The sequence below is a fragment of the Oreochromis niloticus genome, linkage group LG16 (assembly GCF_001858045.2).
Source record: "Oreochromis niloticus isolate F11D_XX linkage group LG16, O_niloticus_UMD_NMBU, whole genome shotgun sequence".
Classification (NCBI taxonomy): Eukaryota; Metazoa; Chordata; class Actinopteri; order Cichliformes; family Cichlidae; genus Oreochromis; species Oreochromis niloticus.
In genome coordinates, this window is record NC_031987.2 from 20,990,421 (window position 1) to 21,008,486 (window position 18,066).

General features: G+C 38.9%; 1 protein-coding gene across 3 annotated transcripts in view; it reads left to right on the forward strand.

Moving 5' to 3' along the window:
• The first annotated feature begins 273 nt into the window (after positions 1–273).
• The window catches only part of nck2a (NCK adaptor protein 2a), a 40,716-nt gene continuing 22,923 nt past the window's right edge, over positions 274–18,066 (forward strand). The window contains exons 1-2 of one of the 3 annotated variants that reach the window (XM_019353244.2): positions 298–588; positions 2,613–2,698. The gene's annotated coding sequence lies outside the window, so the exon portion shown is untranslated. Of the gene's footprint in view, positions 589–2,612; positions 2,699–18,066 lie in introns of all 3 variants that reach the window. The other 2 variants (XM_005457822.3, XM_003452952.5) reach the window with 2 other exon arrangements.

Here is an 18,066-nt window from a genome sequence, read left to right on the forward strand (position 1 = left end):
ACAAGTCTTTGTGAAGCTTCTAGACACCTTTAAGGGCAGATATTTTGACGAATCATCTGAATTAACTTATTAAATAAAATACTGGTTACTTGGAGATTTTAAAAAAAAAAAGGCATAAACCGAAACACAAGACATATCTGACTTAAAAACTTAAAAACTTTAAAAATCTAAACACATTTATTAAAAATCTATTTTTCCCACCTGGAAGTTAAACTTCTATCACCATTTCCTCCGGATTTCAAATTCAGCTCGTTTGACTGCAACGTCTGTACGCCCAGAAGAATTTATTTTGAAAGCAAAGAGCGGAAGTTGGCAGCCCCATAGACCAAGCTTGAAACGAGTGATTGAGGTGGAGGCAGTCAGCCTGCGACGGAAAAAACAAGCGATAATAGGTCGGACACTTCATGCTCGATTCTTGTTTTAAAAGAAAGAAAAAATAGAGAAACCCGTGGATATGTGGATGTAGGGGGTTATCTTTGCGGCTTTCGCGCGGGCTCCCTAACTTACAATTTGATTGGCGGGTTCTGGTTCGGGGTTTGTTGTTGAGCGTGTCGCTGTTTGCCCATTCTCACTGGAGTGAACACTAAGGTAAGCCTTGTAACCGCAAATGAACTGTGTTAAGTTGGTGCACTTGGACCGGTCGCTTTGGCCATTTCAGTGCTGCTTAAACAACCGTTTTTAGTTAAATTTGCCCGCGAAAAATGTCATTACAAGCTGAAGTAAAAGTTGGGGTAAAGAAAAACGGCAGCTTGCTCGTGCCACTTTGTAGGTTTGACGCTGGGTCTTTGTCCACTCAGAGGTGGTTTCACTGGACGCTGTGTGCTACAGCCTCGGTTTTTCCTTGCGTTTGAGTGGTTGCTGTTAACTAGCCACACAAACAGTGATATTTTTCTTTTTTCATTTTTAGAGCCAGACTAAATGGTTTTCAATTTATCAACTTTACCATTTAGCAATTTTTGTGCGGGGCCACTTCTTAAAGGCCTGTAAGCGCAAGCTACTCAAGCAATCCTCAGGCAGGTCCTTTAGACTGTTTTCTCAGGCAGCTGCTCTTGTTTGAGTAATTTCTCGCATTTATATCTCAAATTAATAGAAATCCACACATAAATTCATGTTATTTTTTTTACATTTACAATGCACTGCGTTTGTCAGCAGGCCTGTTTAAAAACGCAGTGGCTTACACAATGAACCACATTTGCCAAAACACCATAGACTGGCGACTGGTGCCACATGCCGAGATTGTCAATGTTGAATGTCTAGTGGCTTTTCATGGTAACTACACCGTGCGTCCTCCTCATCAATAGCAGCAGAGAATAGCATGCATTGTCTGTCTTGCTGTGGCAGTTATTGTCCATAACTAAAGTCCCTTTTATTCTAGAAGACGGGGGGAAATTTGCACTTGCATGCAAATGCAAGGACTGAGGTTATAAGAAAGCACAGTTTCTCTTTTTTCTTTTTTTCAACATGCAGGTACACTTGCGTGGCACACCTATTCTGCCGACACACCCTCTGACAAGAGCACCATGTTAGCTCTGAGTCTAGGACAAGGTTCACTCAGAAGTGACAGGTATGCCGTGTAGGCATGTGCAATAATGGAGCGATAAAGTGTGAATTGCATAAACGTCCATTACATCACAAAGCAAAGAGAGAACGCGAGTTTCAGTGCTTTGCATTTCCAGCATATCAGAAACTAAAACTAGAAAGACTGCTAATGATACCGAGAAGTGCAGTAACTGCATGTACTCAGTGGAAATGTGAGCTTTTCGGGCTGACTTCACACTCAAGTAACATTTAGTATGAGTGTTGTAGATTATGTGGTGGTTCAGTTAAACCCTAAATTTGACCTGAAACTATTAGTTATGGGAATTACGGTGATCGGGTAATTTGGGTCTGATTCCACCTCTCAGTGAATATTTGCTGCATTTCTTGATCCTCTATGATTGTAAGCTGAATATTATTGCATTTTTGATTGGCAATCAAAAAAAGCGGTATTAAAATAACTCACGCCGTGCCTTTTTTTAGAATTTTATTTTACGACTTATAAACAGTTATAACTGAGAAAGTAATGTAGAAGTGAGTCAGATAATTGTTGCAAACCTGCTGTATCCTGTTGCATGTATGTTTTTAAATGAGGTTTTGATCTAAGGCATATTTTGTAGGTACATTTTGAAGGAATCATTGATTACCAAGTGTGTGCACATGTTAAGCAATTTTGTCATTTTAATCTAAAGCTGATTAAGTCAATTTTGCAGATGCTGCTTTTTTCCCTCTTTAAAATCTTTGTAAACCAATTATTTGGGGCTTTTTCTAACTGCTGGTTGCTCCAATTGCATCATTTAAAGGAGTCTTTCATTACCTCTCCTTTCAAGAATTTATAATTGACATGTTTCATTATAAGCTGGACTTATAGAAGAGCCCTTTTCAAAATGACACACATTAAATTGCCTCCATGTGCTGCGGAGACTGAAACCAATGGTGCGTTCAGGCAGCCATCATCAATTAATAAAGTCAAAAATTTTAAGAGTCAATCTGTGGGAACTTCCCCTTTAATAGTCTGCCAAGTGTTAAATGCTGGAGATGAACTGAAGCTATTTTTTTTTTTTTTTTTTAACCAGTGTGTGATTCAGCATTTGGATATTAAAACATGCATGGTTTTTCCTACCATAATGTGCCTAAGTGAATGAAGCAGCCTGGACAACAGGTAATGATTAACCTCATATCCAATCTGATAGAAAGAACAAACACTGGTGTTAATATATGACTTTGTTTGTTTCCACCTTGCATGAGCTTTGTCACTTTAAGTTGATATGAAGGCAGCTCGTAGCAAATGTTGAACAGAATACTCTGGACGTCAGATGATTGCATAAACATTTGGTGCCGATTTAGAGAAAATAATGTAATATGAATATTTCTTAGTATATGTGACGTTGATATAAATACGAGCGTGTAGATCGCCCTCGCATTTAGTGACAAATTGCTATTTTTTGTCTTAACTTCCCCTATCAAACTTGGAACATGTGCACGTTTGTCATTTGAGCTGCATTTTTTTTCTTCTTACAGATGAGAGAGTAATCCAAATCCTCTTTCTTCTGTGTATTTGATTGCACTTTTATGAGCTGCAACTAATTACTCTGCTCGTCTTTCTTGTGTATGCCTAATGGGCCTTAAAGAAAAAAAAAAAAAAAAAAAAAAAAAAATATCCCTTGCATACTGCCGCGCTGTGCCCGCACAATATTTTTTTCCTCTGTTGTTTTGAGTGGAAGCCAGTGGAAAATGACTTTGTTCCGAGCAAGTGATGCTTTGCTTCTTTCTTATTTTGCTGATTTATGTGATTTGTACTTGAAGTGGTCTTTTTTTTCTCTCTCTCTCTCTTTTTTTAAATGTGAAGAAGGCGCTGAGTCGATCATATGCGATCTTAAATTGTCTGTAATGTAGCAATGAATCATTTATAGTCTAATAACATAAGTGGTAGTTAAATGATTTAAGATTTCAAGTGCAGGCGAAATATATCTTTATTTTTATGCCTGCTGTGAGAAAAGGGTTTTAAAGCCTATTGCGTCATCCTCTTTTATTTTATGACCTATATTACATGGGCTGTCTCTTGGAGAGTGAGGGTAATTTTATTTACACTTTCTTCACATTGTCTAGAACGATGTGAAGAAAGTGTAAAACGTAGGTTTTTGTGTAGACCTCCCAAACAAAATAATAGAAATTTATTTCCAGCAATATTTTCAGGAGCCTACAGCAGGGGGGAAACGTCCATGGAAAAGGATTTATTTATTTTTTTCACGTGGAAAGCATAACATTTCATGTCCCTCAGGGAAAAGGCTTAGTAGGAATGAAGAAAGAATTAATAAATGCTGCAAGAAGACACTGAGCAATGCTTCTGAAGAGAATCATGATGGAAGCAAGATGAAGGCCATCTCATTGTCATTGTAATCATCTGTAATCTGGGGAATAGTTATCCATTAAACTGACAGTACATGCAGTTATGACAGTGGGCCCCCTTTCTGTGACTCTGTAATGTAAGAGAAGAAAGTTGATTCATGCTGCTGTTTAAACTGGCTCAGGAAGGTTACCGTGTGTGTGTGTGTGTGTGTGGTCTTGTTGGTTAAATATAATCTTTCTTCATTTGGGTTTTGTTTGTTTTTAAAGTTGGTGTTATTTCCTTCAAACCACGTCACTCCAGCCCATCAATGTTTTTTTTTTTTTCTTTTCTTTTTTTTTTTTAATGTTATGATAAACATGGCTCTGGGATGGAAGTGTCAGTCGGTCACTTTAGCGCACTGTGGTTTATTTTAACAAATATAGACAAATGGAAAGATAAGTTATGCACAGATATTGTTAGTGTATAAAGTGATCATCATAAGAATTTCCCCTTCCTTATCCTAGTGTGCTACATCTGGTCCAAGGTGTTGCTTATTCTGTGCAATGATTTTTTTTTTTTTAACATGATTTTTCACAGTGTAGTGATTTGCACATTTGCCTAACAAGCAAAAGATCCCTGATTTGATGCCGGGGGGAGACACAAATCCCTTGGGGGTTTCATCGGGAAGGGCATCCAGCATAAAAATCTGCCAAATCAAATACATGGAGAGATCCGCTGAGGTGACCGCTTGTCACTAAGGGAGCTGCTGAAAAGTAGCTTTTCTTTTCAAAACCGACTTAATATTTATTCAGTATAACCTAAAATTAGTGACTGAGCCCATAAACTCTGTAGAAAAGCTTTTACAGAGGTCAGGAATGAAAAACCCTTTCCCATAGACTTTAATAGAACCATAAATCTCTTTGCAACTGGAGCTATCACCATCTGGTGTCTTCCAGATAGATGCAGATTGTTAGGGACTTCTGCATTGGGTTTATTTAACCAACATGAAAGCTGTGTCTGTTTTATACTGTTTATGGCTGCGGTAGGCTGGGCCTTGGAAGACCTACATGGTGACCATTATGCAAACAATAGAGATCCTGCACTTGACGGTTAATGTTGCATGCAGATGATGGTGAACCATGTGAGAGATCCTAAGCAAAGGCAACTGTTAAAGTTTCTTTAACAGGTTCAACTTTATAAACTTTGTGACACAAGATACATCTACACCAAGTAAAGTGTATATGTATCTTACTGATTAAAACTCTTCTTTAGTAATCTTAGCTGCACCTGGAAAAAAAATGTGAGAGTTTCAACTTTGAGTTTTATAGCTAAACTGAATGGAAAAAATGTATTGATCTATCATGATTATTATTTCTTCTCTTTGGAAGCAAAAATTTAGACATTCATTCCTCTCTTTCTGTTAATCTGATGGCATCTGAACGTGTCCGCTTCAATCCCATTGGCTATTTAAGACTCCAGTTACACGAGCCTAGAAGCTAGCCAGAGATAATGGCAACCACTGGTCACTGGTTGTTGAACGTTGCTGGCTATTGGAGTTGTAATGGTAAAGCATAGATATTACTTTGAAGGCGAACATTCTCTTTTTTCACTTTATCTCTTACTACCACTTGGGAAGTAGTTGACGAGTGTTTGCAGACAAGTCAATGTCGTCCATGCAAGCTACGGTTGACTGTGACAATCAGCTAGCCACCAAAACAGAGTTTGTTGGTGCGTCACGCTCTTTGCAACTAATTTTACCTGTTGGTTGGCCAGATGTCTCCAGCAGCCACTTGCCAATTAGGAATACATTTGTTTCCCTAACGATCAGGGGGTCGATTGCCAGGGGATTATCAACTGGTTTCTAGGCCTGTTTGACTGAAGCCTTGATTATATTTTCTAGTGGTGCAACGGATCAAAAATCTCACGGTTCGGATCGGATCACGGTTTTAAGTCACAGATCGGATCAATTTTCGGATCAGTGAAAAAAGAAAAAAATTTAACATTTACTTATTGAAGTATTTTTTGCCTGTTAAAAACATTCAACTCAAGACTCATTCCACGCAATTATATAAAAACAAATTATGGTACAATATAGGGCTTTGTATCTACCACGCAATTCAATTCAGTTTTATTTATAAAGCGTCAAATCACAACAACAGTCGCCTCAAGGTGCTTTATATTGTAAGGTAGACCCTACAATAATACATACTGCTCATTATATTCCACTCCGCTGTGACATAATGAGCTGTCACAGTCACGTAGCTTGTCCTTGGAGGTCTACCCATTTGTAGTTAGGGCAACAGAAGATGCCTGGGACAGTTCAGCCATAACTTTAAACTTTTCCTGCTCATACATGCTTGGAGCGATCTTGCCACTAAAGTGGACGTGCAACGGGATATCATAGCGGGGCTCAAGCACGTTCATCATAGTTTAAACCCCTTGTTTTGCACAACGGAATATGGCCTCCCGTCTGCAGCTAAACACCCCAATAGCTTTTGTAATAGCTTTAGCCCGGTCAGACTGGGCAGCAAAGGGCTGCTTAAATACCGCAAACTCCTCTGCTCCTCCACTTGGACCGCTAGCGCTGGCCATAACTATCGATTGACAGACTGACCACGCACACCATACGCATACTTTTTTTTTCTTCTTCTTTTTCGAATCTTCGGATCACGTGCGTGCCGAACCGTGGAGTGGGATGGGTTCGGATTACGGATCAACCGTGATCCGTTGCACCACTAATATTTTCCATATCTGCAAATCCGCTATGTTTTGGGTCTACCTGATGTAAATTTCGCCATCAAGCAGTGAGCACAAGGGTCTATATGGATGTCTGCATGCAGAACCATGCATAACCATGCAAATTTGTTTAGAGAATTTACATTACAGTGCCCAGTTTAAAAAGTAGCTTTATGATCAGATTGGATATGAGGTTAATCATTACCCGTTGTCCAGGCTGCTTCATTCACTGAATATTTATGATCTATGCAGTAATTGGATTACAACTGTTGTGTAGTGGCCTACTAACTTTATTTGACTTGTATTTTCCAAGGCTCATGCGCCCCCAGCCAGTGGACTTCAAAAAAGTATAACAGAATGAGTGATTGGCCGTCAGGCCACCAGCTGTAAGTGTCTGTAACAGTATAATCTAGGCACGAGGCTTTATTCTATCAGATCTAGTAAGATTTATATCTCATCATCAAGACAGAATGATTCTTTGTTAACAGGTAGGTGTGTACCTACTAAGGTTGGGCAATATGTAAAAATTTTCCAACTGACAGTAGAAAGTCCAATAACCGACGATGGGCAATATATTTGCTAAGGTGACTTTTTGATGGGCAGAGTAATGTAATCATGCACGGACTGATTTGCGTGTTTAGAATTTATAAGTTTTGTTTGGAGGGAATATTTGACCTTCTTTTCTTGTTTGTTTCAGCATTGATATAGCTCCTTTTTGGATTATTCGTTTATTTATTTGAGATGCGCCAAATCACACAAGACTTTACAGGGAGAATTTTTTTTTTTTAAATGTCTGCTGGAAGAGATGATTTAATTTTTAACTTCCTGGAGAGGATTAAAAAAACAAAAACAAAAAGCCCTTTGGAGTGACAAACAGACTAGTTCATTCTGCACAGAGGACTGTGTGGGAACATCAGGCTTTTTCCACATTTCACCACCAGCCCAGGTCCATAAACGTCAGAGTGCAAGAGAGTTTGCATGTCTTAAATGCTCACACAGACCCCTCCAAAATCAACAAACACCTTTCATGTTGTTTGTTCTGATAAATTGTTAACTGAGTACATTTGATGCATTGGGTCCTAGTCTATATAGATAAGACTTAAAGTCTTTACTGTAATGAAGATGGCTCAGGTAATGAGATTTACCAGTGAATAGTATTATCTGAAGTCTGGTTTTTGCTTTATGCTGTTTAAATTTTGCCCAGAGTCCTTTATAACTACAACATCAGAGACTTTCATGCCTTTATTCCGGTAGCACTACATCTTTATTTATATTACTTTATGATGGGCTAACAAAGGCATGAGAAACATCACCTGTTGAAACATCAGCATCTAAAGATTTAGTATCTAGTTTACACCACACCCCAGGCTGTCACTTTTGGCTTCTTTTTTTCGACGACTTTACTTTTCGCTTCTTATCAGTAGTTTAGAGTTTCAGTTGTCTTTCCTGTGCTCTTTTGTTCCTTGAGTTTGTCTAGTCTCTCCTTCTTGTCCTTCATTTCTATCATCACCTCCCAGCTCCATCCCCTTCCATCCGGTTCGAGTTCCTAATTCATGCCCAACAACGGATCTAACAGTCTGTTGGCTTCAGTGTCCTTGTGTCACCACTGGGCATCAGGCCTAATCCTGCTCTGTGATGAAAGGGAGGTGGCAGGGGTGAGTGCTGGAGGGAGGGAGGCTGTGAGAGAGTAAAGCTGGTTAGAGTACAATTGCACAGTTTCTCAGTCTTGCATTCTCTTATCCACAGAGTCAAAACTACACAGTTTTTAATCTGCAGTTTGAGGTTGAGACCTGAGATGCGAGTTTGAGTGCAAGTTAGGGACATTGTGTTGTATTTTAAAGAGAAGACGGCATATTTCTGAAGACAGCTATCAAGTTTGAGGCAATACGTTGGCAGGTTCTTACTGAAATGATGGCTAGATGGAGATTTGAGGATTGGGAGATGTAAAGCTTCTGAGGTCTTCAGGGAGATTACCGTGCAGATTATGATTTCAGCTTCGCTTCACTCTATGGAGAAACATGACTTTAAATTTATAAACCTTCTGGTGAACTGCTCATTAAACAGTAATCAAGACTCCACCGCTGTCCCACATGTTCCTTAAGCAGGTGTGGGGTTCAGATTGCATAGCAGAAAATTGCTACTTGGCCTGTGGAGAGAGAACCTGAGTGAGGGTGAAACCTAACACTTTTCTTTAAGAGTTTAAAATTTTGGACAAAAGTTTGACATCTCAGTTTACTTTGGGTGCAAATAATGACATAAATAAAAAGTCACATTTTATGTTTTGTATCAAAATTTGTGCATCTCTAAAATGTCATTAGATTGATCAAAAGTGAAAATAACTGTAAAAATATTAGTGATCAAATACTGATGCGCTCTTTACCCTTCATGTCTCTGATTAGAAAGAACTTAAAAGACTAAAGGCCACAGCATCATCTTATCCAGACCATTTGCATGACTTCAACATCTAAAAGTCGTGAAATGAAGAGAAATTTATATGCCTCATGGAAAAACTTGAACTTTCTGTGAGTTTATCCATCCTGTTGTTTTTCTGCGGAGGCTTCGACAGGCCCTTCATGCTCTAATTGATTTAATTAAGTGAACGTTTTCCCCTTTGGCTGTACTGATGCAGAAACAGGCGGCGTGCAGACAGAGCATGAGGGCTTTGCTTATCTGTATTTCACAGAAAAATCCAAGTTCCCCTCCGAGCATCGCAGCCCACGTTACTCCCATCCCTCTGTGGTTCAGCCTCATTAACAAGCTCTCACCATTCCTATGGACACTGTGAAAGGCACTCGCACTCTAGTAAACATTATGATTCATATTTGTGATTAGTTTTTCTGAATGGATGAGTTATTCTGCACACATTCTGCAATGAAGAGACATTGGCTATGTTTTTATGAGATAATCTTGTCACTTGTCACTTGGGATTTGGTGATTTTGTTTTTAAAAATGTTAAATATAAAATTAAACAAGCTAAATAATCTTTTAAAAAAGATAATAGCCCTATGAAACATTTGGGATGATGTTTACTTTTCTTTATTACTGATTTACCCCCTTGTTTACTCAAAATTACTCAAGCATCGTTAACTCTAATGTTGGCCCGAGGAACATACACACAGACATGTACTACCTCAAATGCCGAATGATCTTTTTCCAGCTGTTCTTTATTCCTGCTAGTGATGAACTTCAGCCAGCACTAACATATAGATTCTTCACTCGATCTGCCCTGGCTCTAACCTCAGTGTGAAGGCTTCTTGACCTGCCATTCATGCCACTGCAGCTGCTGCGTTCTTTGATTCCTAAATTACACACCTCTCACTGTTACAGGTTGGAATGACGTGTCCAGTAATTTCGCTAATTGGCTGTACTCATCAAAACCTAGTAAGATTAATTTAAAAAATGGGAATAATCTTATTTAGAAAAAAAATACTTACAACATGACCTTCAATGTTTTTACAATTTAGGGAAAATTTTTTTCTTGCAAGCCAGTGAAGGCTTGAGGAAGTCACTGGTTTATGACTTAAACCAAGGTAAAGAAGTAATTCTCTCATTAAACCATAGAGTTAATTCTAACAATTGAACATTGATATGCATTGTTAATAGTATTAACCTTGGAGTTGCTGGTAGTCAGATTTTGTTATTTCTGCTGATACATATACGAGCTGCTTTCCCCTGTTCCAATCTTCCAGAGGTAATAGGCTGCAGGCTGTAGCCCTTATATTCAGCTAAAAACATGACTGTGTTTTCAGTTGTAGGCTGCAAATGAAATGAAAATATTTCCTCTTACAAACGGGATGATTTGAATTGGAAAATAGGAAATTGTTTTTATTTTTTTTTCTGACTCATGAAAATTCACCTAACATTCCCAAAAGATCCACTGCCCTACCAGTACAAACAATCTAGCTGTTTGCTTTGCCTCCGTTCTGTGAGTCAGTTAAGCTTTCACTCATCTTTCAGAGTTTATAAGCCAAATATTTCTGATTATTAGGGGCACACAGTACCTCTGAGTGCAAATGTAGATAACTGTGGCTATGTCCACACGTACACGGGTATTTTTGAAAACGGAGATTTTCCGTTTTCGTTTTAAAAAATAATCCCGTCCACACGTAAAGGCAGAAATGAAGGAAAACGCTGCTAGGAACATGCCAAAGCAGCAGGTGGCGCTATATTCCTAACCGTGTAGAAATGTTGGCCAATCAGAAGTCTAGAAGCCTCGGTGGGAAATAGTAAACAAAGCTGGGGCATAGAAGCAGAACCGAGTCGTATGTGTGGAGGGACAGTAACTGTGTGTGTATATGTAAGCATTTAAACACTGCAGAGAGGACAATTAACAGTAACAGTATTGTAGAAATTCATTTCATCGAAACAACAACGTGGCGCACACTGTGACGTCAAAAAAGGCGCACACCTTTGACGCTGCGTTTTCTCCGTTTTTCTCGTCCACACGTAAATGCAAAAACGGAGTTTTAGAAAATATCCACCCTGGCCGGAGTTTTTAGAAATCTCCGTTTTCACTGACCGAAAACGCCGTTTACGTGTGGACGAAAGGTGCAAACGCATAGAAAAATCTGCGTTTTCAAAAATACCCGGGTACGTGTGGACATAGCCTGTGTCAGTTTACTTTGTCTAGTACATACTAGGGCTGCCACAAACGATTATTTTGATAGTCGACTAGTCACCGATTATTTTTGCGATTAGTCGACTAATCGGATCATGCATCCATTGGACGTAAAACGTACAGCTTATTGCACCAGCAGCATCTGCTCTTATATAACATTAGCTTACAGTTTTAAGTGTTTAGGGTATGTGCTAACTAAAAATAAAGACAAGATGATAGTTTATTAAATTTAATGAGATTTACAGATTGTTTCGGTAAAGTTTAATAAACTCCTTGATATCTAAAATATAACGGGACACCGGAGTATATTCTCGAACATCTCACACTTCTGATAATCAGTTGTCTGCTTGACGTTTATTCGGCCGTGTATAAACTATAACTTTAATCTCAGCCAAACCGATTTACTCAGGAACAAATAAAATACTAAAAAAAAAGGCCAAACAATAACATTTTTAAGTTATCTAAGTGACTTATATATGTTTAACCTGAGTAGCGAAAGACGGTGGTGGGTTTGAAAACGATTTGCCGGGAGTCCGGTGTTCTCACGGGCTCTAGTGAGCCTTGCCCCCGGCTAGCTATCGAGCTAGTGGGTAACAGACGTCTCCGAAAACGTCGGAGCGCTTTTGAAAATATGCAGTGTCTTGATAAACTGATCAGATATTTAAGGTTTACACAGCTACATTCTCGCCTGAAAATATGTTGAACGTTTATTTTGTGACCCAGAAAGATTAATAAGAGTAATATTAAAACTAACTAGCTGCCGCCATTGTTGAAAACTGAGCAGGGCCGCGCTATGAATTCTGGGACACTGCTTCTTCTTCTTCTTCGGAGTGTAACGGCAGCTGGCATCCTTGTACATGCAGTGCTGCCATCTTCTGTTTCAGTCCGTTATTACACTCTTAAATCCTACTACTTATTCCTGCGTCTTTTGTGATCTTACAAAGCTTCAAACGACGCGTCGACTATTAAATCAGTCGTCGACGATTTTGATAGTCGACGTAATCGTGACTAGTCGACTAATCGTGGCAGCCCTAGTACATACAGTGGCATGTTATAGGGTTAGATTAGTTTGCATGTATTTAAAAACAAAACAACAACAACAAAAAAACACTGATTTTTCTTTGTAAGGAAGCATCAACCTCCTCATACCACAGAGGGACTGCTTTACACACAATTTACTATGCAGGTATATAAGTATGGATGATGGAATCAGCTATCAATACATCTCTCCAATTTAGTTCCGATCTCATCTAGTAGTTCTCTTCAGAAAAATATGATTGCAAATTTTATTTGGCATCATTTACCAATAACATACACAGGAAGCAGTGGTCTGTGATGTGTGTGGGTGTACCAGGCTTGCATAGCAGTGGTCTGTGATGTGTGTGGGTGTACCAGCCTTGCATAGTGAAGCCATGCAGCCCTTAAGTCCTTGCAATACGGATACACAAGTTCAGCATCTTTAGCTCTGAACTGTGTAACGGAGGACAAACTGGAAGTTAAGGGTCTTGAGATGAGCCTAACTGATTGGAGACTGTTCTGTCTGTGTTTGGGACTGCAGTTTTTCCAGATTACATGTCTCTAAGATAAGCATAGATGCAAACCTAGATCCGCAAAACCAGTCTATTTCACAATTTATTAGATTTAAAATAATGCACTCGTAGCCAACTGTGCACCAAGGGCATGCACTGTAGCTTGCCCCACTGCCTAGCTGCTTATCTTGAAGGGTTTTATTGAATTCTCATCAATATGACTTTGAGAGGAAGTTTATTCAATACCTTGTGACTTTAGTCTGCAGAGAACCGGGTATGTGATTCTAAGTAATTTCCCACAAGATGATTCAGAAGTCCTTGAGATTAAAGGAAATCCCCACACTGCATGGAGAAAAAGAAAGTAAGAGCAGACAGTGTGCATTTGCTGGGGCATGCATTATGGGATGGATTATATGGATGGAATTCAACTCTTGTGAAAACGTGCCACCTGCTCCACGGCTTATACAATACAGAAGCTAAAAATTGTTGTCACGGTTACACGGTGAAGAAAACAAGACATAACACAGAACATCTATATGCAGCTGCAGGTTTTAGCTACAAATCTGAAAATGTTATGTAGCCCAAACTGGCAGCCCTTTAGTTCCATTAGCATTAGAGATCTTATCATCAATTGTTATACACCAGCATTAGCCTTGCCTGAAAACCTCAATTATTACAAACTGCTGAGCAGTATTTGATGTGCCTCTGAACATGGGCTGCTCCATTAATCGTATAAATTGATTAATCAACGCCATTAGTCAAATGACCCAGTTTTATCTTGATTTGTATGAAATATTTAATAGACCGATCGTGCTGCTGCTACTGAATATTTATGATCTATGCAGTAATTGGATTACAACTTTTGTTTAGTGGCCTACTAACTTTATTTGACTTGTATTTTCCCAGGCTTGTATCACAGTTCCGTGTGATGTAAGAGCTGCAAAGACAGCCCTCTCTGAACTTCAGTCAAAAGCAGGCACAGCTACCGTCTGTGTGACAGTTTGGCTCAACAAGACATAACTTGGAGCCGATGAAATCTGTTCAAGGACAGACTAATGCGTTGGAATAACTCAAGTTGGATATTTTTGCTTTTAAGGAAGGTTATCGTGTGAAATCACCAGATCATGTACTTGGTAAAATCTAGGCTTTAAAGATATTATGTCGTCTTGTATTTGTCTTCAAATATACTGTTGCGTGCTTGGGAGTTGATTCAGTTGTTGGGAGCAATATGATAGGCATCCCCTAATCCATTTGTGCCCTTCTTTCTCTCCCTCTCTCTCTCTTAGCCTCTCTCACACACATGGCTGCAGCTGAAGGAAATCCTTCTTTGTTTATGAGATGTAAGGCTCAGAATGCCACAGGGGTCTCCTGAGAATTAAATACTGCACACATTCTGTTTTTCTGCTGTTGAGTGTCTCTTTGTTGCTTTCACATGCACACAGTCATATACACTTGCTACAGGACATCTATTCACCCAATCTGCTGTTTTTTGGCTTGGCAGAGCTACAGTTGTTAGAACGCGACCTTGGGAGGGCAGAAAGAGCTGCTGGCAGATGCGAGTACGGCGCTTCACTGTTTTATGTGGAAGAAATGATATCATCTGCATGTCGGGGATGCAGAAATGGCATCCGGTGCTCAGGCCACACTAAATCGGCACTGAAGTGTAGCGTAAAATGTCAAGCTATGGAAGCCTGTGGTGCAGAAAACCATATAATATGAGCAGGAGAGCTCAGATGGTAAGATGTATTTAAACTGTTTACATTATCAGCAAAAGCAGTGGCCAGCAAGGAGAACACACTGATGGCACGAAATGGCACATTTCCAGCTTTATCTACCCTCAAATCATAGAGAATATACAGCACCACCGTAACTTAGTTGGCTGATTTTAAAACATGGCTGCTAAGAACTCAAATGGACCTTGTCTGTATATTCATTAAAACAGCGGTCCCCAACCCCCGGGCCTCGGACCAGTACCGGTCCGTGAGTCGTTTGGTACCGGTCCGTGAGAGTTGAGGTTGAGGTGTGAAATGTATGGTTTTCAGGGTTTTTATCGGTTTTTAGCGTTATTTTTTTTTTAATCATTTTTATCGTTAACTCGGTTTTCCTGGGTCTTTTCACGTGTGTTATGAATAAATCTTTTTTTGGTACCGGTACTAGTTTTATTTTGTTGTATTTATCCGCGACACCTTAAAGGCCGGTCCGTGAAAATATTGTCGGGCATAAACTGGTCCGTGAGGCAAAAAAGGTTGGGGACTGCTGCATTAAAAGGCTTTGTAGCTTTGAGGTATTGACACTTTCATTTTCACCACACTGTTCTGGTTTTTTCCGTGGGTATGACGCCAAAACAGTTATGTAATACAGACAAATAAACATGTGAAAGAAAGAGAAGCAGAGAAGCTTTAACAACTTTCTTTTGAAGCTTGTTAAAGAGTTCCCAAGTGTCTTGGAAAATGTAGATAAATATAGATCATGGAACATCCTTGGTCAGGGAAAATGAATAACATGCAAACTGTCCTGGAAAATGTTTCCTTCAGATGCGGTGAGCATTAGTGCACAGAGCAGACGCATGGGAATGTAGATGGAGTATGCAAAATCTTTGTTTTTGTTTTTATATGCTGATCATTAAGCAAAGTGGTCAACTAAGATGTCTGAAAAGGCTCAGATTTAAAAAAGAAAAAGACAAAAAAAACCCCCCAAAAAACAAAAACAGATTCTGATACTAATGCTACAATCACAATTTCAGAAGCCTAAAATAATTTCACTACATGATGTTTTACGGAAGATATTTTTTAATAAATTCCATTTATTCTCCCATGCTTTCCGGAGAAAGAGAGGCTTTGTGGTCTGTTAACTGTGAGACCTTTTTGCAGGATTGCTTTTGATTGTTGTGAGGTCGGAGGAAAAGAAATGAGCCCCCTGAGTAAAGGAAACAAATGTATGCACTCAAAGTCGGATATGACACGGTCATATTTACAGCGATATTACTTGGGAGATCTGCTTATTGAAGACTTAGGCACATACTATTTTAAAAACAAGCCACTGTCAAAGGATGACTATGAATAAAGAATAAATGCTGTAAATTATCCACATCTGCACAGGGGTATAGAAGTTGTTCAACAGGTCTGCATTGAATTGCACCACTCTCTCTGCATTGCTATTACTACATCAGTCTGTTCTCTGTTGGGAGCTTCAATGTAGGATCTGATCAAAGAGAATAATTCAGGTCCATAGCCGAGGGAGGAGTAGAATGAAAACCAAATGGAGTTGAAGGCACAGAGAGAAGGTAAAACTTGGGATGGTTAATAGTCAGCAGTGGTTTGTGTTACACAAAAAAAGAATGGGTGTAGAATAGTTTCAGAAGACTCAGTGTTCTTGTTTCCTCACTTTCTAACGTAGTCTTTCACAACATATTCTGAGAGTGTGAAGTGTTAACATGAAATGAGTGTATTGGTTCATTGGGTGGTTATTTCCTCATACAGCGTTGGACCATTGCTAGTGCACGGCATGCAATCTTACCCCTTTTAAATAATGTAATGCTTTAAGTCGAAGAAGCAATTTATACACACAGCGGTCATTTTGAATTGTTTATCTTCCATGTTAATGTATTAAACTACAGTCCAATTGTGCATGCTTATGGTCACTGTACACTTGTCAAGTTAGCTATTTGAGAGTAAAAAATATTAGTAAAAATGCACACACATGACATGTTTGTGCTACTGCTATAAAGTGTACTCAAGATCTAATGTTTCTCTGACAGGAATCTGCAGTTCGCAGTAAAATAGACGTCATATTTTCCAGTTAAGGTAAAGGAGTGCATTAGAAGTAAGGGCTTGTTGAACCTGAGCTTGCAGTGGTCAAACATGCTTTATTATAATAACTTCCTGGAGGGTGTTGTATTGTGAGTAATAGTAGCAGTTACTTGCTTAGTTGTGAGCTGTTGTTCTGTGATTCATTTTCTGATGCCTTACTTTACATCAGCATTGCAGATCAGGTCTTTTTAAAATATCCAACATTTTTGTGAGTCATGAATGGGACGCAGCAATCTCAAAAAGATAAGAAACCAGTCTTTGTTTCCTGTAGTGTGGGAACATTGTGATGCAGTTGATAGTGAAGAATGTTGATAGTGATTTAACTCTTGGGGAAAGTATTGTTTTTGCAGAGTATGTGTATATCATTTCCAAGTTACTTTAATGAATAATAAATACACATAATCAGACAGGGGTTTTGACCTTTTGCCAGCATATCGTTGATATACTGTGGTTGTGTTAAATTCTGTATTTAGGGCTAGGACCAGATAATATCCTAGATAAAAGTAGAAGGTAAAAGTAAAGTGAATAAACAATAAACGTTAAATAAAATGAATTCTGTATTATTATTCTGAATTATCAACATTTCATGCCATAGTAAGCAACGTGGATGTCATAGCTTTTTGTATGCAATGCCATTAAAATGACCATAGTTAGTGACGGTTTGCCTTACAATTAAGTATCCTCTGGAAGAACAGTTCATATTAAGAAGAAATTGTTGGGGGGAATTGAGGGGTCCAGCTGTAGCCAACTTCATAGAAATGATTTGGACAGCTGTACTGAGGCAGCTGTATCTGATCTGTATCTGGTGCGTCATTTATTCATTTATGAAGATGCCACAGCTTGCATTTTGATACACTGATTGCTGACAGGTGAAGAGAGAAAGATTAATCACTGTTACGGTGTTCTCCTGGGAAACCTTGGGACTTGACATTGTTGTGGACATAAACGTAGTTACAGACAAAACACACACCGCAAGTGCAAGGCCGCTGCCCCCCCTCAAAAAAAAGAAAAATCTAAAACACCCCCCCCCCCCCCAAAAAAAAAGACAATTATTGTCAGGAACATTTTTTCTTGATGAATATTGCATAGAGCCCAAGGTGATGAACCAGCATTCAAACCCCCAAGATCCCAATCCAATTATGCCTTTACGGGATGCATCATGAAGAAGTACGAGCGGGCGAAACTCCACCCTACAACCCAGCAATCCTATATCTGTATCCTTTTAACTTTTTATTTACATATATATATATATATATATATATATATATATATATATATATATATATATATATATATATATATATATATCTATATATATCTATATCTATATATATCTCCTTGTGCATGTCTGGACTGATTTGAGTGCTGCTGCTATTTTTTGACTGCTCCTTGGAAATCATGTTATTAACACTTGCAATTGTGTCTCAGCAGTGCTTATGTCCTGTGTGCCAAAACAACTATTACAACTGTTCAACTCGAATTTAATTTTCAGGAAAGTGGACAAAGTAC